Source organism: Lemur catta, chromosome 22 (genome assembly GCF_020740605.2).
Source record: "Lemur catta isolate mLemCat1 chromosome 22, mLemCat1.pri, whole genome shotgun sequence".
In the NCBI taxonomy this organism is placed as follows: domain Eukaryota; kingdom Metazoa; phylum Chordata; class Mammalia; order Primates; family Lemuridae; genus Lemur; species Lemur catta.
In genome coordinates, this window is record NC_059149.1 from 18,115,022 (window position 1) to 18,139,472 (window position 24,451).

Consider the following 24,451-nt stretch of genomic DNA (forward strand, 5'->3'; position numbering starts at 1 on the left):
TTCCATTTACCATACTTCTAGAAACTTTCAAACAAACCTTCATATTTCTCTCTCATTCTTGCTTTCCTGTCCTCAATCTGTACTGTTTCATTAATGCTAGTAAAACTGCAAACTACTTGGATTTTTTAAAAACTGTCCAACTGTTAGTAATCAAAATCTATCATAAAACCTAATATTAGTAGTGGTCATATGGTATGAGATAATGAATATGACTTTTAAAAGTGCTACTTGCTCTAGGAAGACAATTAAATGGAGAATGAAACTTACTTTGTTATTAATTAATGGTTGGATTTTCTAATCAACATTAGATCCTGATAACACATGACATTTTCCCTCTAATATGAGTTTCCAAGATGAGAAAATAATGTAACAAAAGTGAAAAGCCATTGAAATACTTTGTGGCTTGTTAGTACAGTTTACAAAGAGTATAGACTTTGTATTAGGCAGTAACTAAAGCACTGGAAAATTCTAATTCAATGCTTTACAAAGCACTTAGAGGTAAAATAGAACTTTTATAATAGTTTTTTTTTTTTACCAAGTGCCGTAGAATCAAGAATTATACAAGCAACAACAAAATCTATATATAATGTCTTGCTAATTTTTTATAAGCAGGATTGGTATCAGCATAAAGGAAATTCTAATATTGCAATCTCCTTACAATATACTCCTATAGAGAACGCATTATTGGTTGTAGAGATTAAATACCTATCCTTTGCATGTTCCTTAAATTGAAAAAGGACAAGATTGCAGGGAGGAGAGAAGCTTAGGTAATGAAATTCTAAGAGTCCAAATACCCCTCATCAGCAAAGAAATAAAGACAAAAAGTGAAAATTTCTGAAACAAATGAAAATGAAAACACAACACACTAAAACCTGTGGGATATAGCAAAAGCAATGTTAAGAGGGAAATTTATAGCATTAAATGCCTATGTCACAAAAGTAGAAAGATCGCAAATTAATAACGTAACATTGCACCTTAAGGAACTAGATAAACAAGAACAAACCAAGAGTTAGCAGAAGAAATAACAAAGACCAGAACAGAATTAAATGAAATAGAGATCAAAGAAAACAATACAAAGGATTAACAAAATGAAAAGTTGGTTCTTTGAACAGATAAACAAAATTGATAAACCAGTAGCTAGACTAACTAAGAAAAGCAGAGAGAAGATCCAAATAAACACGATCAGAAATGAAAAAGGAGACATTATAATCGGCACCACAGAAATACAAAAGATCATCAGAGACCATTATGAACAACTATATATGCTCACAAACTAGAAAACCTAGAAGGAATGGACGAATTCCTGAAAACATACAACCTCCCAAGATTGAACCAGGAAAAAGTAGAACTCCTGAATAGGCCAATAACAAGTAGCGAGATTGAATCAATAATAAAAATTCTCCCAACAAAAAAGACCCTCAGAACCAGATGGATTCACAGTTGAATTCTACCAAATGTACAAAGAGCTAGTGTCATTCCTTCTAACATGGTTCCAAAAGATTGAGAGGGAGGGCATCCTCCCTAAATTCTGTGAAGCCAGTGTCACCCTGATATCAAAGCCAGGAAAAGACACAACAAAAACTACCAACCAATATATTTGATGAACATAGACACAAAAATCCTCAACAAAAACTAGCAAATCATATCCCACAGCACATCAAAAGGATCATTCACCACAATCAAGAGGATTTCATTCCAGGGATACAAGGATTGTTTAACATACATAAGTAAATAAATGTGATTCACCACATAAGCATAATTATTAATAAAAACAAAAACCATGTGTTCATTGCAATAGATGTGGAAAACTATTTGATAAAATCCATCTTCCCTTCATTATAAAAACCTTCAAAAACCTCAGCATAAAAGGAACATACTTCAAAATAATAAAAAGCCCTACATGACAAACACACAGCCAACATCATACTGAATGGGGAGAAGTTGAAAGCATTCCTCCTAATAACTGGAACAAGATGAAAGTACCCACTGTCACCACTTCTATTCAACATAATATTGGAAGTCCTAGCCAGAGCAGACAAGCAAGAGAAAGAAAGAAAGGGCATCCGAATTAGTAAAGAGGAAGTCAAATTATCTCTGCTTGCAGAAGTAGGATTTTACAGGGCTTTGGGATCTGGGCTCAGATGCTTTACAGTGGGCTTTTCAAGGGAGGCAGCTGATGTGGATTAGGCAAATTTTGTGGTAGAATAATTTAAGTTTGTTGGACACTGTGAGGCAAGAATCTTAAAGTAAGCTGTTTATCTAGGTATGCAGACTATTGTCTCTGATAGAGTGATCTGTAAGAATTTTCTGAAACAGTGAGGTTATTTCTTTGGTTTATATTTTTATCTTTGCCAAAGATTTCCTTGACCGAACTATTAAGTCATGTTGACACAGATGGTCTCAGTTCTCAGAGATAAGTTAAGAGCTTGTTGATGGATTTCAAGTTATTAAGGCCATTGCCAAGATGATGGCAATGTGCTGAGAATGGAAGAACTGTTATATAAGGGACCAATGGGGGAGCATATGGGGTAAAAATAAAGAGATTCTGTTTTCGAAGCCTGATGGGGCTTATTTTTGTAGACTTTTTTTTAACTGTGTCATTTACTCTTGAGAGACCTCTCATAGATCTTATAGATGAAAGAGACTCTAATGTTACCAAAGCAGAATCCGGTGTTTGAGTAAGAAGAAACTCTTTTATAACATCCATATTAAGTAATAGTTGTTGAGTCTCTTCTTAAACAATTTAAATGATAGGGAACTTGCTTTCTCATGAGACAGTTAATTTTAGCTTTAGAAAGCTTTATTTGTTGGGAAGATGTTTCTTATATTGAGCCGAAAACTGTTCCTTTGAAATGCCTTATAGTATTTTCTTCTCCCTCTGGAATCTCATGAATAAATGCCTTCTAAGTTCGTCATATTAGCTGAACAAATATTTGAGGTAGGTTATCCTACTGGGCTTTTTCCTAGGCAGCCTATCTCCAGTTCCTTCAACTGCTGTCATGTCGCAGATTTGTAATGCCTTACTATCCTCATTATTGTTCCCTGTTTTGCTCTCTAGTTTGTCAGTGCCATTCTTAATAGTGCTGTGTTCAAGCTGAATACTATTTTCCAGATGTGTTCTGAACAGGGATGAGTAGAAGTATTACCTTTCTTTCTGGGTACCAGATTTATATTACTTAATAAACAGAAAAAAACAACAGCAAACATGAAACTGACTTTCTTGTAGCTTTTCTAATAGCTTGGTTTCAGCATTTCAAGGAATAGTTGAAAATGATAATATCAAAGTTCGAGAGAGATGAGCTGAAGCTGTTCATGTGCATGATGCTGAGAAGTATATTGTCCCTGTTTACTAATTTAGAAAAGAACCGTTGCTGTTCCCTTCCTATGTGTACTCTCGGAAAGTGAATGGTCTAAGAAAGTGTTTGTATTGAGTTTGTGTACGTCAAAACCATAATTCTGTAAGTTAAAAGAGAAAAACCAGTGTATTCCTCAAGTGATCTCCCGTCGGAGTTAGTGGTTTCAAAAAAGAGATTAGAAATATTGTCAGCAGAAGCTCCAGTGAATAGACAGCTTTTAGATTTCCTGTATGCTTAGACAATCCTGTGGCATTTGATTACTCTTAAGCAGGGAAAGATACAACACCTTTGACTCTACTAGGCCTTCTTTTCTTGAAACTGAAAACAGCTGTGCAGTGAAGGCAGCATTTGAGGTTATCTTGCTATTGTTTGTTTAGTTTAGACCCCAGTATAGGGAAGAACTGCTGAGATTCTTGTATGTTGATTCCCCAAGTGATCACAGAATCTCATTTGAGTTGCATGGCTTGCTATTATTAAGAAAGAAAGAGTCTTTCTAAACTCCTTATGAATTCAAGAACATGGTAGAAGAAATAGCAGGGGACACTAATATAGCTGTAAACTTTAAAGAGATATGTGACTTGAGCCTAATTAATTATAGATTATAATATTATGGAAATAGAAGTAAAACAAATAATATATTCCAACTACTCTATACTTTTAATTTCTTTTTCTGAACTACTCTAAGTGGGAATTTCTTCTTCAAATTTAATGTACTTTGGGTTGCAATTGAGTTGGAGAATTCAGAGTTTCCATCATTTTATGTTAATTAGTGATGTTGAAAGTAACAGTTTTGGGCAGCCTTATATTCATTTGTTCATTCATTTATCCAGTCAACAGAAGTTCAAAGAGGGTCTACTGTGTGCCGGGCATTGTTCTATTCAGGCTGCTAAGCACTCTTGACTAGTCACTGCAAATTAAGTGATGAACAAAATAGATAAACCTCCTAACCTCTTAAAGCTGTTATTTTAGCCAAGGAACACAGACAATGAAAAAGCAAATATCTCAGGTGGTAGTAAGTACTTTGAGAAAAATAAAGCAGAGTGTTAGGAGGTTGGGGGAAATGCTTTTTCATACACTGTTCTGAGAGGCATATCTGAAAAGGAGTCATTAAAGCAGAAACCTAAAGGAAATGAGAGAATGATTTATATAATCTATGGAAGAAGAAGAAACAGCAAGTGTAAAGGCCCTGAGGTGGAAACATTCTTAATTTTTCTTTTTTTTTTTGGAATACAAAGGAAGCCAGTATGGTGGTGTAATGAGAGTGAAAGAGGTTAGAGTTATAGGCGGTGTGGGGCAGGGGCAGGAGAGTGCTTTGGCATGCATACTATATAAGGCCTTACAAGTCCTGATAAGGAATTTGGATTTTAATCTAAGTGAGGTGGAAGCCATTTGGAGGATAATAAGCCGAGGAGTGAGATGATCTGACATTTTTAAAAGAATCATTAATTTTTTAGAAAGATAGCCACATAGCTTTATTGGTTCTTTGTTCTCATTCAGTGTATGGCAGCTAATAAACTAGACTCTAACACTGCTTCTCCACAGGACTCCTACTGCCAGTTAGAGGAAACTTTCTTTTCTTTTCTTTTTTTTTAATTCCCTCACCCACCACCCCCATGTCTGTCTCTCCATCTGTCTGTTCCTCTCTTTTTCTTTTCTTTTTTTAGCTACAGATTTATGATGTTTGGGACATAGAGAGAATGACAGGTGGATCATTTTCAGTCAGCCATATTTTTAAGTATTGCAGAAATAGCTTCTCTTTTGGCTCTCATCCCTCTTTCATGCTCTAAGTCTTATCAGGTAAAGCTATATTCCCCTTCCTGCTTGTAAGCCTTGAATCCCTGTTCTGTGACACAACAGAGATCATATTTAAGGTATCCATTTCCTACTGGTTTTTTTTTTTGGATTCTAGTTAAATATAACCTTTAAAGATGCTTATATTGTATATAGTTGAATCTCTCAAATTTCAGTAGTGAGTCTAACTGAAATAGTTATCTTTTATACCTAATTGAACTAGATTTTAATCTAGAATACCAGGCATTACTTGCTATGGTCTCAGTACTCCTGATAAAGTATTGTATAATGCTCCCTTTCATTCTCAGTAAATAATAAATGATTATTAAGGGATATACATATGATATATTTTGATATATTTGTATATATGTCTGGTTATTTTCATTTTATATCTTAGTAATATTATTTATATTTATTTAATCAGTAAGTCAGTTGAGAAAGCAAAGGAAAAGAAAATGTAATTTCCCATAAACAACATTCTGTTTTGAGGTGCTTTCCCTAGGAAATGAAATAGATTTCTCATAATAATATAATCTAACAAGGGCATCCAATTAGGTGTTAAAATACTGGTTCTAAATAAACTAATTATGAAAGTACCCTTCAAGCTTTTTTCATGACTGTGCTGTTATTCAAATGGATGTCAAAGTCATAATGTGAATACTTAGAAAGGGTTTGAAATGTTAATAGAAGAAGCTTCTACTCTGAAATTATGTTTGCAGGAGTAAAGATACCAGTATTATCAATTTCGTGTTGCTCATACTGAAAATAGGTTGTAATATGAGATGTTAATACAATAATAAATATTTCATAATTTGAAAATAAAATCATAAATTTTCCTTCTGCATGGATGAAATATGAATCATAATTGTACTCTTGATTGTGCAAAGATATGATGATGAACATCTTCTGAACACCCTTCCCTTGTATAGCAATTTCAACATTTTGGGAATCTAAAATACTTCCAGAGAAACATATATTTCATCTGTCAATTTTATTCTTTATCATTTTGTGCTTTTAAATTTGGGAAGTGAAGTTGTATATAGGAACTTAAGAAATTGATTGAGCCATCCAAAGTAACATAAAAACAATGATAACTAGAAGAATGCTAGTTTTGATCATTGAATGATATTATAAATCATCATTTATTGTCTGTAAAATGCTTATACTTCATTGGTTTTAGACTCCATGATTTTTTTTCTGAACACTGACTTTGTTTTCTTTTTGAGTGATTATGTCTCTCAGCTTTAACACCATTGTTTAGTAGAGTATTAAAAGTCTATCTAATTTTATATGAGATGGTATTGTTTGAGATTTAACCACCTTTATAATGCCTACAAAAAGTAACTGAACTAGATACTAGGTTAATGTAAATACGGCTGGAAAATGTTTATGCCAAGCTATTCTCAATAAGCTTTTAAATTTATATTTCAAAAATCTGAAATTAGGGTAAAGTTGTTGGGCTTTTGTTTCCTATCCTGAACATCTGTGGTATGCATTGTAATTGACAGTTCCATCATATAGTCTGTCTTTTCAGTGATTGAATACAATATAAGAATTTATAAGGTTTTGACTTTTGGTATATTTTAAACCTGTACTTTTTATGTTTCGGCAAGTAATTCTTGATCGGCTATTATATGAAGCACCACTAAATACTGGCAGTCAAAGAACAATGAGTCATTTTTCTCTCTTGATATGCTCTCAGTTAATGATATGTAAATAGACAACAACCGTGAAACATGGTATAAATATAGTGTTGAGTATATTTTTATGGGAACAAAGATGGAACTGTGGATGAATCTGCAGCAGATGAGAAAAGGGAAATGGAAAAGCCAAGATCTTTAAATTTAAGTAGGGATTTGGCAAGCGGATAACTGGGTATATTAATTTCTAGGGCTGTCATAACAAAGTGGCAGAAACTGGGTAGCTTAAAACAACAGAAATTTATTCTCTCATAGCTCAGGAGGCTAGAAGTCCAAAATCAGGATGTTGGCTGGGTTGGTTCTTTCTGGAGGTTCTGAGGGAGAAACCCCATGCCTCTCTCCTAGCTTCTGGTAGTTACTGGCAATTCTTGGCATTCCTTGGTTTGTAGATGTACCACTCTAGTCTCTGCCTCCATCTTCATATCACCTTCTTCTGTGTTTCTCTGTGTGTCCTTTTCTGTCTCTTTTAAGGATATTTCTATTGGATTTAGAGCCCACCCTAGGTCCAGTATGACCTCAATCCTTAACTAATTAAATCCACTTCCAAGTAAGGTCACACACTGAGTTTCTGAGTGGTTGTGAATCTTGGGGGTGGGAATGATGTCATTCAGCCTGCTATTCTGGGCAAAGTAACATAGTAAAGAAAGTACCTAAAGGCATAGGGGCATGTAAAGTTATTAGGAGGTTCAGGGTAATAAATTTTGAGTGAATGGAGTAAATTGAATACCATTTGGGTGATACTGAGAAAGTTGATCAGGAACAGATTTGAAAAAGCCTCGTGTGCCACGCTAAGATGTTTAGACTACCTCCTATAGGCATTTGCCTACCAGAAGCCTATAAACTTTTGAGCTGCTTGAACAGATTTGTATTTTAGGAAAGTGACGTACATGATTGAAAGAGGAGTTTGGAGACTGAGGCAACAGATAATGGGTGCCTGGATAAAAAGTATGGTAGTGATTCTAGAGTGGTAATTATGGAACTTCGAAGGGTAATAGATGAGCAGTTTTGAGAGGAGAGGATTGAAATGGTTTTGAGATTGCTTTGGGAAACAAGTTGATAATGTATGCCATAACTAAGAATTTTGGTGGGAAAGAAAAGTAAAACATTGAGTTTTTAGGTAAACAATTTGGTTGAATTGTCAATCAACACTTACTTAGTAATGCTTTCTGTCTAGCATTATCCTAGATACTTTGGAGGTTATAAGCAAGGCTCCTGTTTCAAGAACTTAATGAGACATTTGAAGTCATGAGAGTAAAAAAAGTGAAGCAGTAAACAATCCAAATCCATATATAAGTAAGTATAAACTTGGTGATTCCAACTTACAATTACATTAGAGTTTCAGATTAGAAAAAGATCTATGTGGAGTTAAGTGCTGTAAAAAGCTTAATTGAGAAAGTGGTACTTAACTTAGATTTGACAAGTCATATTTGAATTGGTTCAAAAGAAGACAGAAAAAACTCTAATTGATAAGTGATCATACATTAAGACCAGAAGGCAGAAATAAAAATGATATGTATTATACAGAAAAAACAGCCTGACTAGAAAAGAGAGGTAAGCCAAATGTTAAGATAGTATCAAGTTTGGAAAATCAAGTAGGCAGATTTGTAGTCAATGCATAGCTTATTGGTTAGCACTGAAAAAAGTTTTCTTTTAGTAATATTAGCTCAACGGTAATATACAGTTCTCTTATTAAGAAATAAAAAGATTGGAGGAAAGCCAATCTGGAAGTTTTCTGAGTCTTATGTACAGTAAATAATTTAAGAACTGTTGCTCTAAATCCAGGCTTATTTAACTACCACCTACTTTTTCTTCCTTCTCCCCTTTTTTCTTATAATCTCCCCACACTATCAGCATTTTCCTTGGCAATAAAAAGTAATGGAAAATTTCTTCTGAAAAATTCCTGTAATTTTCTCCTGAGGGTTGAACTCCTTAAACTGAGAAGGATTTCTCCCTTCTCTTCTAGGATTCCCGGGATTATTCCTTAGGCATAGAAGATTCTGCTTTTTTCTCAAATATTATTTAGAAGATCAAAAAGGATAAACATAATTTCAGAGGATCTGTGCCATTGATAATTTATTTTACTTTTTCTAAACCAAAAGCTTAGCTCAGAAAAGAGGTTACTAGGTTTTAGAAAGAAAAAAAAGGTACATAGATATATTTTTAAATTGCATTAAGCATTAATTAAGACTCTTAATTATGGAATTTGTGTTAGTTTAACATCATTTTTAGATAAGTTTACCATTGCACTTTGTAGACATGGTTTGCTAAGCAAATTAAGGCTATAAACAGTTTTGTCTATGTTTCCTTTGGTTTGCTGAAGAAATACCTTTTAGTGAACAATTAGTACCTTGTTTATATCCATAAGTATAATGCTATTTGCAAATATATGTTTAAATTGCAAATATATTTTATGTGTATATTGAATTAAGCTTCTCACTTGAGAATTTTTCGTTGACAATTAAATTTTTCTACAATTTGGGAATATATTTTAAAATATATACTTTCATCTTCCCCTTAGCGTAGTAATCAGATTTTTACTATGCTTTTAGGAACTAAAAGGAAGTCATAAACAATAAACTAACTTTATGAACAGTATCAATACATATCCTTGTGATTTGTTAAAGAAAAACATTGTAGTATCAAGCAGATGATATATTAATCCTAATTTGTGGGATAAATAATTGTTCAGCCCTTAATTTTTTAATCTTTTCAAGAGAAAAAAACATTAAGTTGATGTTCACAGTTTGTTTACCTGGTGTTATATTGTTTATTTTTAGGATTGAATATTCGTTGTGTCATTTATATTTTTTTAGAAGGCATCATCTATTATTTTAAAATACTGAAGACAATCATGTAATAACTTATTGGAAAAATAACATTAGAGGGTCTTAAAGGACTTTAGAGGTTATCTAAGTCATTCTGTCTTCAGACATGATAAAATCTTTCCTTTTTTTTTTTTTTTTTTTAAAGTGCCTTTGTTCAGAGCACCCATGCTATTGATTCTTTTAACACACTGGCTTTATATTATTTTTCTCTTTAAATTGTGCTACTTACCTATTCATTCCATTTAATCCATTCATTGGGGAACTATTAGAAGAAACTTTATTAAAAATTGGAACAATTCCAAAACCAAGATTTTGCACTTGAAATTCACATTGAGTTCAACTACTTCTCTTCTTTCATTCCTGCTTATTCTAATCTTTATTCCTTATCCATTTTCTTAGATGTTTTTTATTTCCCTATTCTACATCACCCTTTTAAAAGGGATTTACATGGTCTGCAAAGGATACTAAGAATTCTTTTTCCAGAATCTCCATCCTCTTTCTTTTCAACCATATCTTCCTTGCTGATCACTAATCGTACTAAGCTCTATCAACTTTGCTGCTACTTGGACAATATTGCAGAAAGTCAGAAATAAGGTTTCGATCAAATATATTCCACAGTGTTTATTTCTAAAGTTTCTCACTAGCACACTTGTATCCTGGTCTTCCCACTTCACACTAAAGGTCACTTTAGATGCCCTTATTTCTTATGTGAGCTACTAAAAGAGTTATCTATGTTTAAGTTTCTTTATTTCCTGTTCACTCCTCAGGGCACTTTAGTCTGGCTCCTGTACCCATCGCCATTGAAAATTACATTCTCTAAGATCACCAGGTAGTTCCATTTTGTTAAGACAGACATTTTTCAGTCATTTTAAAAAGTTTATTTTTCTACAGCATTTGTAAGTTATTATTTTTTTAGAATAGTATAAACTCCTTGATGGCAACAATAAATATTTTTGCTTTTGAAAAAAAAAACATGTTAATCCCTAAATAATCCACAAATGATTTTTTGTAGAAGTTGTAAGAGATTCAAATAATACATACCTACACAAAAGGAAAAAAAGCCTCCCTTTTATGACTGACTTTCTTCCCAATTTATCAAATGTGTTCCAAAGGTAACCATGGTTTCCAGTTTTGTGTGGATCCTTCCAACTTCTGTGCTTCTACATGCATATGTCCCCATGTAAATATAAATAATATGTGTACAATTTACATGCTTGTAAGCACTTAAAATTAATATTACATTTTTAAAAGTAAAATCTAAACACAATATTACTATTATTCTTCAAAAGGAAGCTGACAATAAGAATATATATCATTGGTGTCATCGGTTAAAAGATTTAAGAAAACTAACAGTAATTTTTGCCATTTGTAATGTATGTTTTAGTTTGGCAGGGCTGCCATAATAAAATGCCACTGACTAGGCAGTTTCAACAACAGAAATTTTCTCGTGATTCTAAAGCCTAGGTGTCTGAGACCCCGGTGTCAGCAGGGTTGGTTTCTTCTGAGGCCTTTTTCCTTGAGTCATAAATGGCTGCTTTCTCCTCCCTGTTTCTTTACGTGGCCTTCCCTCTGTGCATGCCTGTGTCCTAGTCTTCTCTTTTTATAAAGACACTAGTTATATTGGATTAGGGCCCATCCTAATGGCCTCATTTAATCTTAATTACCTCTTTAAAGAACATCTCAAAATAGTCATGTTATGAGGTACTGAGGATTAGGACTTCAACCTATGACTTTAGGCATGGGGAACACAATTCAGCCCATAACAATGCATTAATATTTAATTGAAACATGTTTTGTTAAAATTATTTCTCACAGAAATAATTGGTGATTTATTTATGCTTTTGGTCTCATTTCAAAAGTACCTGAGTAAAAATGGCATGTTAATGGCTTACTGATTAAATTTTAATTTAGTCAAAGTGCGCCTTGAAGGATAGTTCCTCTTCATTGAAGCTACAGCCGTGTTCACAATTAAGAACAACTTTCAGTAACTTCCACCTAGCTTGCTTGGCATGAGATAACACGGTAATGGTTGCATAAGGCATTTTGAAGACAGTATGTACAAATTGCATTGTACGTCTTAAAGTATTATTCACATTCTAGGTGATATTATTATTTACAATGCTCCACTGTTGGGAATATGAGGATATAATTGTTTTTGTAGCCCTTTATGTTTACCTCAAACATACTACTTTTTAAAGGATTTGAATGATTAACCTATAAAAAATTTATGTAAGTAACAAGTATAGCAATATACAGAATTATTTTGTTTTGAAATTTTCATTTTGAACCCCAAGTACATTGAAGTAAAGATAGAGGAATGAAAAAATAGCTCCTTATAGCTTGTTTTCAGCCATAAAATAATTACCTCAAATTTCTACATTACAATACAGATACTACATTTTTATAGTAGTTATATTTGGTAAATTGTAACTGCTGGAAATGCTTATTAAAGAGAGACTTTAGAGTTGATAGCAACATGGTTGTGAAATAATTATACTAATAAAGAATTGTGAGCTATCTTAAAGCATCTGGAATTATTCCAAAGCAGATATTTCAATACTGAATAAATAATTTTCAAGGTTACATGTCTTTCTCAGTATGAATGATAAATGTATAATTTCTTGTTCTCTACTGGCTGGTTTAAGGCTTCCTTCAATTTGTTCAGTTTTACTGAGAATCAGTAAGGTCAGTTGAGAAAATGAATGTTCAAAAGGAAGATATATATTAACTAAACCTAGAGAATATGTAAAAGTGAGAGCTACATAACCAATTCTGGTAGATACTAGTTTTAAATTCTTAGATGTTCAGAACTAAATTTTGCATTATATTATCAATGAGTCTCTGTCTCCCAACCTCTTTATTATTTGATTTTTAACTTTATTCTTTTGGGTGGACTATGATACAATGATAAGAGCATGTGATTTTCACATTATACAACTCTGGATTTGAAGGCAAGTGGCCTTTGACACTTTAAGATTGTGCAAGTTACTTAACCAAATGTGACTCCTTTCGTTTTCTGTAAAATTGAAGATTATATGCATTTCAGGGTTTTTTCTTTCATTACTATTTTGATAATTAAGTAATCTATATACAGTAGTCCTCTTATCTGCAGGGGATACATTCCAAGACTCCTAGTGAATGCCTGAAATCACAGATAGTACCGAACCCTATATATACTATGTTTTTTACTATACACACATAACTATTATAAAGATTACTTTATAATTAGCCACAGTAAGAGATTAACAATAATGAATAAAAAATATAACAAATATAACAGTATACTGTAATAAAAGTTCTGTTAGTGTGGTCTGTGGTCTTGGTGTCTCTCTCTCTCTCTCCCTTTCTTTCTGTCTCTCTCTCAAAATATCTTACTGAACTGTACTCACCCTTCTTCTTGTGTCATCTGTCGATCTGATAACTGAGAAGGCCACTAAATGACTAATGGGAGGGTAGCATATACAGCGTGGATATGCTGGACAAGAGGGATGATTCACATCCCAGGCAGAATAGTGAAAGAATTCATCACATTACTCAGAACTGTGAAATTTAAAACTTATAAATTATTTTTTCTGGAATTTCCCATTTAATATTTTCACACTGTGGTTAGTTGACCGCAGGTAACTAAAACCACAGAAAGTAGAACTGTGGATAAGAGGGGGACTCCTATACAGTGCTTGCTGTAAAATAGGAAAAAAAAAATCAATAAAAAATAATTTCACATTTTTCAGTAGTATTCTCTGTTCTAGGAAAAACAAAAATACTTCCTGATTATATATGAAGAACCCATGGAGATATTTTTCTGTGGTTATGATGGAATGATTCTGATTTGTTTCTGCTTATTTTTTCCCAAATAATATTTTCTTTGAAGATACACCTCTCTTTTGTATTGAGGTATAATTTATATACAGAAAAATGCAGAGATCTTAGATACACAGTTTAAGATGAGTTTTGGCTACATGTAAATATTCTAATGGAAATTTTGCAAATCTTTTTTTTTTGCCTAATATGTATTTCTGATTAATGACAAATCTGAGCAATTTCATATGAATTAGCCAGCTTTACAAAAAGCCAGTTTAAAGAGAAGTTGCTATAAGTCTTTAAAGAAGGTATATTTGCAGTGTCAAATACTCTTATAAGTGAAGGTAAGTTCTGATTTTGATAATTGCAAGCTAATGTAAGATTTTTGAAGGAATAGTGTGAGAAAATTGTGGTTAATCTGGCATCCAATCATGTCTACCTCCAAACCTCTTCCCAATAAGATCAGATAAACTATTTTGTTTTCCATCTTCTATTAATTATTCTACCTGTTTGAAATCCTCTCCCAATATTTACTTATCCTCAGTATAGTCTCCATTGAAATATGCTGTTTATGGTTAACTATCTCTGTGGAGTCTTTTCTTTCCATGTCAGCCCACAGTAATCTTACCTTCTAAATTTCTCTGGAATGCATTTGAACACGTATCTAAATGGACATATTATATGGGTCTAATATCTGAGTCCTTATCAGTGCTATTTTCATTTCTTAGACAGGTTTCGTTTATCATACTGTTATACTATATTTCACATCAAATGTCAAGATAAAATCTCTGATACCAAAGATTGAGAGGCAGTAACTTCCCAGATTTGCTGATCAGAATGCAATGGTTCTGGACATATAGAGAAAATGGATGACACTAGACTTCTGAAGCAACTGGCACTTGAACTTTAGGGGGGAGAATTGTTCTCAGGATGATATAAAAGAAGTTTCAAGAATGAAACTAAAGTCATCTAAAGTACTGGAATAGAAAAGCTGTCATAGCAGATAGTCTAGCATGATACAATGGGACTCACACTCAGCAATATTTTGTTCATATTGCAATCAATGAGGCAGTGACCATAAGTAAATACAAGTCCAAATAATGATCAAAGGGCAATCTAATAGATGTGCTGAAAGGTTCATTATTAAAGCATAATTGCCTGGCTGCCCAGGGGACTTGTCCTCCATGTGAATGTACTTATATATTAACGTATAAAATTATCAAACCATTATCATGTCAGTACTGAGAGTATTGTGGGCATCCATATTCATAGATACATTAAAAAAAGAAAAAACATGAGAACAGACTATGCTTCAGAGAAAACATTGATATTTTTTGTTTAAACACATTTTATAGACTTTTTGATAACACCTTTTTTATCCCCTAAGTGCCCCCTGAGTAACAAAAAAATGATCTGTACAAGAAAAATGAATTACAGAAGAGGTTAAATAGCTTTCCTGGGGGAAATGATTCAATTTATTAGCAAAGCTGGATTAAGGCACAGGAAACCTGTTCCTATTGCATTTGCTTAGACAATCACAAGTGCAAAATATTTGGTGATGTGAAATAAGTAACTTTATTTTTAACAAAGAATGATATACATTTTAAGCTACATTTGTTATTTTTTTATCTTGCATTTTAGATTTAAATTTATAATAATCGTGTGAAAATATTAATGTTCCTTTATAATTACTTTTTTCCCCAGGACAAAATGAAAAAACACACATTTTTGTATTGTACTTTTCATATGTACCTGATGTGATAGAGATACACAAAAGGATTTGCATTGTAAATTTACATATTTGTTATATCTCACATTAAAAGCTATTCAGTTGGATTTCAAAATGCTAAAGAATATAACAAATAATTTTTCATTTTGAACTTTTTATTCTATTACAAGTCTATGAAAGTAATTATATTATACATTTCAAGTTTTCTTTTGTCACTGAATAAAATGAAATCTATAAGTCTAGAAATATGTTGTTAACAAAATGCTAATCTAAAATTACTGCCAAGGTGAGTCATAGGACAGCCTTTTAAAGTTTTGCTTTATACTTGGAAAAAACAGTCTTATTATGTTGTCATATTTTTGTTTTCTCAACATTTATTTTATTTTTCTTAATTGCAGAATAAATATTATGGGGGGTAATTTTGAAAATACAGTAGAATAATAAGCTCTCTAATTAGTTGTATTAACAGTTTTGTTCAAAAAGTAAAAACTGCTTCCCCAAACATAGTTTATTCCCAGTAGTTGTCTCACTAATGTCTAGGGCTTAAGGTTGTTTTATATTATCCTAGGAATTTTCCAGCCCTAAACTCCTCTGTTTTTATTGGCTGACCTTCTAGGGAGGGGCAATGATCATAAATTATTTCAGCATATTCTGTATAGTGTTTCCTTAGTGTTGGGGTTTTTTGTTTTGTTGATTTTTTCTGTAACTTACGATACATAGACTAGCAGTCCTGTTTACACTGTAATTCAGCTAACGCTGATAAAGATATTTTTTCACTTTACTGTTATGATTGACAACTTTTTATGGACAGTGGTTTAAAACTTAAGTATTCCCTTCCTAGCCTGGAGCCACAATTTCCCCAAAACTGTGGATTTATCTAAGTCCCAGTTAGAAGATAATAGCCCACCATTTGGTTCTTCCATTTCTAAAAGGCCCAGTTTCTGCCTTCTTGTAATTTTTACCATACTGTTTATAGCATTCTAGAGAATCTCTCAGAATACTAGCCAGGATGATTGTACAGTCTGAGTCTTTCAAGATGCTGTGGTGTTATATGTTGCTTACTTGCCTGATTAACATCATGTGTGCAGTATCTTCTGTTGCTTGGGCTCAATTTGCTGTCACCACTCTATATGGCTTGTATCTGTAGAGCTCTAATCTATTGTAATTACAATAACAACTTATTGTTTAAAAAACCAAAAATCAAAAAATTTTCTTTCTAGTGAGGTGTTTTCTCTGCATATATACCCTTTCTGAAAGCTTTTACAGGATTACACATTGTTCCACACAGGATTACAGGATGACACATTGTCCCATCCAGTTTTCTGCAAAATGTAGTTTTATAGTTATGGCTTGTAGCTCATCAACAGTGGAATTCCTGGTTCTGTCACAGACCTATTGTATTGGAAGCTCCATATTTAGAGTCTGAGTATCTACTTTTTACAAGTATCCCGGTCACTTTTCTGCACACAAAATTTTGAAAATTCTTTTGGGAACCACTGACTTAGGTTGGTTGTCCAACATTTTGATCCTCAAATAGGATAATAAACTTTGAAGAAGCATTTTGCACTATGGCTGGGCCAGATCAGGATTTCACAGTCCACAACAACAGGTCATGTAGTAAGTTCAGCTGGGCTATGGCTAAAAGATATCCTGAAGCTTCAGGTAACAAGGGAGTGGCGGCTTATTGCTAACAACTGACAGAGACAAAATACTTTAAGTGGCAGGTAATTGAGATTTATCACAATTCTCATGAAGAACTGTTTTATTTTATCTTTCTGTTGTCACCATATTTTTAGTTTAAGTCAAATATTTAATGAAATACTTAAGAATTTCAAGGACAAGATATGTGTAGCCGCTGAGGAAATCAAACACAGTAGCATTCTTTGTCACCTAGATGTAGATAATACCTATTTATATTAATACCTCTTCTTTCAGGCAAATCCAGAAGGACTTGGCCTAGATATTATCTATATCACATGTGCCATTTGGTGTAGAGCTTTGTAGGAACTAATGCTGCCTGAGAGAAGTTGATGTAGCTTCATGAATAAAAATAAGACCCCAAGGATAGGACTAGAAACATGTAACTATCAGGAAATAGAGGAATTTTTTATTAGAATGCCAGAGTGGGATTTCAGCTTATTTTGCGTGGTGACAGTGGTGACCCAAGAAGCTTCCTTTTGCCACTAGCTCAACAGACGCTTACCTGCCTGCTTGCTTGCTTGCTTTCCTTCTTCCCTTCTTCCCTCCTCTCCTGTCCGTCCACCCTCCCTTTGTTCCCTCCTTCATTCCTTCTCTTCCATTCTTTTCATTGTTTGTTTATTTTTACTAAAGACCCAATTAATTGGTTCCAGGATTATAGTATGATACAGTGAGACATTCATAGGATACTTGTATTTCTGTTAATGTTAACACTAAGTAAGATAGTCTATTTTAAAGTTCAAAGTATCCTTTCCTGAACATTAATATTCTAAGAAAGAAACTGAAAAGGAAATAATAGACAAAGATTATTTAATTTTAGTATTCTGAGTATCTTAGCACACTAAGGAGCCTCAGGGCTGGAGTGTCACTACTGCATTCCCACTAGCTGATACATTTTGAAATCCTATCTTATTTACTTTAGAGTTACTTGGTGGTATGAACTGAACTGTGTCCCCCCCAAAGTTCAAATGTCGAAGGCTTAACTCAAATGTGACTGTATTTGGAGATAGGGTCTATAGGAGATAATTAAGGTTAAATGAGGTCATAAGGGAAGGGCCCTAATCCAGTAGGATCAGTGGCCTTATAAATAGAGGAAGAGAGAGAGAGAGACACATACTCCCCTCTATGTGAGCTCACAACAAAGAGGTCATGTAAGCACACAGTGAGAAGGTGGCCATCTTCTGCCCACGGAGAGAGCCCTCACCAGACACCAATCCTGCTAGTACTTTGATCTTGGAAATTTAATCTCCAGACTATGAGAAAATAAATTGCTGTTGTTTGATCCACCCAGTTTATGGTGTTTTGTTATATCAGTACAAACAGACTAAGACACATGGTAAAAATAATTAACTCTATCATTCACAGAAAAGCAGATCTCTTGTTGTATATAGGTTTTTCTCAGAAAAGCTATGGCTCTCTTACTGGATAATCTTAAGTAGCCAAGATGAGTTTCAACCACAATTAAGTTAATTTAAAAGCAGTAAGTTAATTTCAATACAAGATTTTTATCTTATATTCTGTTTTTATGTTACAGAAAATTAACATCTTTCTTTTTTTTTTGCTATTGCAATAATTTCTGTATTCACAAAGAATATAAAATCATATGCTAGACAATTGAGATTATCATTTAAAAGATTTTTTTTTTTTTAGATTTCAAGTGTCTGTTGCCCTTGTATTGGGAGGTAGCGAAGAAAGGACCAAAAAGGGATTTTAAAATCCTGAAAAAGGATTCACACTGGTACTTTTTCATAATATGTTCAAGGAGAGAAAAAGGAAATAGAAAAAATTTGCATTTCATTTCATAACTAATTTGAGTAAAACTACATGAAAAGATTGGAGAAAAAGAATTCATGTACTTAATGAAAGATTAGCACAGCAGTGTTTTGTCTGGCTTTTCACAAGCTCTTGGTTCAATTTTGCAAACATGTATTTTAAAATGAAAGAAAGGACCAAAAGTGTTTTTGTGGATTCATCCTGAACTGAGAAAAATTGTCATTTGGTTATCATCCAACAATGTCAAATCTTTGATGTTATAAATGGTCCTTTTTAAAAATAAATTACATTTTTAAACATGATCAAAACTCAAAACCCCTTAAACACATTTTTTATTTTTATTTTTTTTCTAATAAACAGCGTATGCCAAAGCAAATAGACACCAGCATGTGTTTTATCAATGAATAAGGGAGATAATTAATTTGAACACTATGTGAAATTGTGTTCAAAAGAGTTACTTCCTGGCGCATAATACACATATATATGCGCATATATGTACACATACACAGAGAGACAGAGTAATTATATATTACTACACTTTTTGCATTTTGCTTACGTTATTAATATTTAGTGTGTTTCAAAGCCCATTTAACTAATGCAGTCTTTTTGGGGTTCATCAAATAGGCTGGTTGTTTATATCTTTTGCTCTCAAGGCTGGTAATTTCAATATCAGCTTGGTACATAAGGGACTTGAATAAGTTTAAAAAAATTATTCACTGGCAGGAAAATTTAACCCAGACATAGTTTACTATTTCTTGACTAACAACAGGCAGAAACCAATGGACATGAGTTTTATCATCTTTGAGTCACATGACTAAGAGTAAAATTTTAAAACTGATTTGAATCTTAGATAATTAATGATAATAATAATGATACATTACATTTATTCACTTACTGGGTTTTAGGCCTGATGCTAAGTATTTTGCATGTATTATCTATAATAAATTCACATCTTACATTTTATTATTTCCATCAAAGAGCTTAACAATTTGAGGTTTAGAGTAAGTTGTTCAAGGTCTCACTTGTGGCATAAAGAAACAGACAGTTTGACTAAAATCCATTTTATAAACTACTGCACTACACTATTGCCTTCATACAATCAGTTTCATTGTGTATTTATTAGGAAACTGAGACCCAAATTATTGAACTGATCAAGTAACAACTAGTTTCTTAAATTGAATGGCTATTATCAGCATTTCAAACTAAGACTTCCAAGTTCAGTTTGCTTTTCATTACAATAGCTGCCATCTTAGATAACAGCCTGTAAGTCCACACTGTCCATTCTTATGTGCAGAACATTATGTGTTTAAAAGGACTCCTTATGGAGTATTCACTAACAACACAATTTTAAAATAATATTGAAAAAGCAGAACATATTGACTAGTGTCATATTCTCAAGAATTTAGGAATAACTTGAATGAGGTTTATTTCATCTCCTGATATACAGTATATTTAGTTGATTTGCATTTTATTTCCACTCATTCTTGATACTGCTATGTAAGAGGTATAGAACCACTATATTAAACAAAACGTACTATTTTTTATTTTCAAGTATGTTACTTAAGAAAATAGTATTCACATATTATTTTGATATTATGCTATGCAAACTTCAATCATCTAGTTTTTCTTCTAAATAAAATCAGGCTTTAAAGTCATGGGTCATGGTAATTAACTTTCTTACAAACTGATTTTTATGAACCCTTCTTTTCATTTTATTTTGGTTCATGTGCTCTATGAAGTATTCAGTGGACTGAGTAGACAGATGAACAACATTTATATTAACAGTTTGTACAAACATTTGTCTCCATGGAAAAATTGATATGTATTCAATATCAATGACTACACACATTTTATTCTTTACTAGTCATCTGATCTGTAAATACATTGCCCTTATAAATAAAAGTCAACTATATATTTTAGAATAAATTACCCTTACTGATATTTCTCTTACTCATTAGATTTAGTAAAATATCAGAGAGGGAAATAAAAAAATGAATATCACACTTTAGCTGTAAAGGAATTCATTACTCAGTGTTTCTTCTTGCAAAAGATTTTGAAAATACATGCATCCATTACATACAGATTTTTAAGACCATTTAAAAATTGTGGTCCTTAGTTTAATCTTAATTAAGTTGTTGATTTAGGTGACCCCATACATGAAAGATAACTGTGTAAGCCAGTGATTAAGACTTCTGGAATACTTATCTGTTCTTATGTTTGCTCTTACGGCTTTTGGTGTGTACCAATAATCTCTTTGTTGCACATTAGTAGACAAAATGTGTTCTTGTAGTTTGCATATGTAAGCTCCTTGAGAACATGAATTTTTATTTCCCTGTTATTGCTGGATTCTCATTGCCTATGTTGGTGCCTGATACATATTTATTGTTCAGTAAAAAACTAGCATATTAATTCAAGTTCATTAAATACTAAAGTCTCTTGGAGTATCTGGACTTGATAAGATTTTTGAAGACTAAAAAAGAGGGACAAATGTTGAATGTTAGTACAGGTTCCTGAATATCATCTTTTAAAAATATCAGTTCATCATTCTATTACTAAATTCATCTGTGAAAATAAAATTAATTTTTTGAATGATAAATGTTTAGAAGGTACATACAATCACTTTTCTGCCTTTTGGCTAAGATCAAGTGTAGAAGATAGTATTTTTTGGGACTAGAGACTATAAAATAACTTATGCGTTACTACTCTTGATTAGTTATACTTTTGTATAATTACTATAACAAATTTTAGGACAGTATTTTGAGGACTATCTCTCTATTTCCTATTTTAAAGGTGAGATAATCGTAGATATTCAGGATAATACAGCAAGTACATGGTGAATTTGGGACTATTTCCAAAGCCTTTCCCCTCTACTGCCTTATGTATACAAGAAATACGCCTCAAGTGTTATAGATTGGTTATACAAAAATGATGTCTTAAAGGACCAAGTGTGAATTTTTGTTTTACATAGTTGTATTTCAGAATTGGAGAGAAATATATAGGTTTCTTGGTGCTATGACTAGAAACGAATGCATTGCATGATATATTTTTCTCACACATTTGAGAAAGCATTGAAGGGTTCTGAGCAAGGTAATGATAGGATCTGGTTAGTTTTGAAGTATTAATCTGACTGATAAACAGGCTGTAGGGTAGAGGCCAGGAGAATAAAGGAGGCTTTTGCAATAATCTAGGCAAAAGATGATGACTACTTGGACCAGAAAATAAATCTTGGGACTTATTCTTCAGGCTCCTCTGTCAGTTCTTCCTGGAAGTGGTGCCAGTGGTTGAGTTCAGAATGAATTTTTAAAGTAGAACCAATAGTATTTTCTGAATGATTGGATATGTGAGGAGGGAGTGATGGAAGAAAGAAGGAAGGAGAGGAAAGGAATGAAAGAAAAGGAAGGACAGAGACACAAGTCCAACATTGGACCTATACAACTAGAAAAATTAAGTTGCTGTTTCCTGAGATGGGGGAGAGTGGGAAAGAAGCAGATTCTGGGATAGAAAGGGAGGCATATCACAAGTTTGATTTTGGCCCTTTTAAGTTTTAGATTTCCAAGTATAGTCTATTAGTGAAGACTGTTAGACTGCCAAGTGGAGACTGAGGTATGTCAGACTGGATATAAATGTGAGAATCATCAATACAGACGTTATGATTAAAGCCATGAGATTGGATGAGAGCACCTGGAAAGGGTGAGTATAGAGAAGAGGCTTAAGTCTGTGGAGCTCTGAGATACTCCAGAGTTTAGAATTTAGGAAGATGAGAGTTAGGAAGGGAATAGCCAAAGTGCCTGAACAGGAGGAGCCAATGAAGTAGAAGAATGAAGAGTGGCATCCTGGAGGCCAAATAAAGAAAATTTTACCAAAAAGAAGGGAGTGGTCAGATATAGCAGATTTTTCAGATAGATAAAGTCGAGTAAGACTGGGTGGGGTATGACCAGATGATTTGGCAGTGGGGAAGTCAATTGATAGCCTTGGCAAAAGCTTGATCAGAGAAGATTCTATTATTCAAAACAAAACAGAAAAGGTTTGAAGCCACTCATCTAGAATATGTCTGAAATTCTTCTCTAAATTTGTGATTCTAATATAGGCAAACTACCTTGAAGTTGTTATGTAAATTTGGGCATATTATGCTGTGTTGTTATACTCAGATATTTTACTCATTTATATAGATGTTGATTTTTAATTACTTTAACTGTCAACATTTAATTATCTGATTACCAAGTAAAGCTTTTACAAAAAGTTTTACTTTATATTCTTCCTGTTTTTTGGTAAGCTGTTACATAGCAGAAAGGACATGGATGACCTATATGAACAGGCCTAGGTTTCAGTCCAAACTTCTCCACTTACTAGTTGTGTAATATTGAGCAAGTTAGTTAAATTTCCCTAAGTCTCAGTTTCCTCATTTGGAAGATGAGAGGTAATAAGCCATCTTATATGGCTGTTAAAAAGATACAATGGAAAAAAAGTAAAACAGAAGAAGATACAATGGGGTAACATATGAAGCCCCTAATCAAATGTTCAGCAAATAACAAAGTAATGTAGTAAATAAGAGCTCAGGAGCTAAAATCAAATAGACTTAAGTTTAAATCCTAGGACATTCAATAACAGATGTGAAAACTTGGACAAGTTTCTTCACCTCTCTTAAGCCTCAGTTACTCTATGTATAAAATGGCTGTAATAAAAACACCTACCTTATGGGGGGGGTATCAGAATTAAATGAGATACTACATGTAAAGCTCTTAAGTGTCCTATGAAAAATGAGTGTTCAGTAAATAGTAGCTATTAGTATATATACTTGCCATGGTTGTATTATATGTTACAATCTTTGCTGTTATAATTATTTGAAAACTAAAACCTTAGTCTTTGTTCTTGGAATCTTAGTTTCAAATCACACTTGATGTCAAGCATAATTTATAGTGTTTGTATTTCTTTTGCTGTATTTTTTTCATAATTTCACTTGTTATCCATTAGTGATGTTAAAAATCATATATAGTTAACTAGAAGCTAGATTGTCATTTTCAAAGTTATACTTGTCTCTGTTTAGGAACATGTAAATGGATAGGGTCAGAAGAAAAATATATATGAGAGGATTCTTTAGAAGTTATAATATGAAAGGACCAGAAATGGCTACATTTTAGCCAGTCTGCCTGAAGTTGTGCCTAAAGAATACAACTGAACACACCTTCAAATGTGGCAGCTGTGCTACGAATTACTGAAAAATTAGAGATGGAAACGAAAACGGTTTAGATCAGGAGATAAAGAACAGCCTTTACATGGAAATACCAAGACAGGATTTATGACAAAACGTAGAAGACCACCTTGGTCCTCTCAATTGATACAATTATGCATCATAAGTGATGCAAAAATTGAGGACATTGATTTGTATTGTAAGATGTTATATTTTTTCCTCTGGTATTTTTTTTTTTTATACATGGAAAACTTAGACAAGGACCTTCATTTAAAACAACCACATAGCAACTAATTTTCATAGGAGAGGTTAACAGCAGAAATACTGTGGGAATCAGTTTAGAAGCTAACTATTCTAGATGGAGATCTGTGTCAGATTTTTAATAATCACCTGGTATCAACTGTGTATATAATTCTTCCTATGTATAGAAAAAGTGTACATTTTTCAATATGGTAAAAGTAGTTTTAATTGTGCTTGGAAGAAAATTTAAATAATCTGATGAAATTTGTGCATTTATAAAGCTAACTCCTTATTTTAGAAACTTTGGTAATGTAGAAAGTAGTGATTTGACATTTGATTGGTCACTTTTG

General features: G+C 32.9%; 1 protein-coding gene across 2 annotated transcripts in view; it reads left to right on the forward strand.

The window, feature by feature from the left end:
* The window catches only part of TUSC3 (tumor suppressor candidate 3), a 135,579-nt gene that overhangs the window by 83,192 nt on the left and 27,936 nt on the right, over positions 1-24,451 (forward strand). The gene's annotated exons all lie outside the window — the stretch shown is intronic.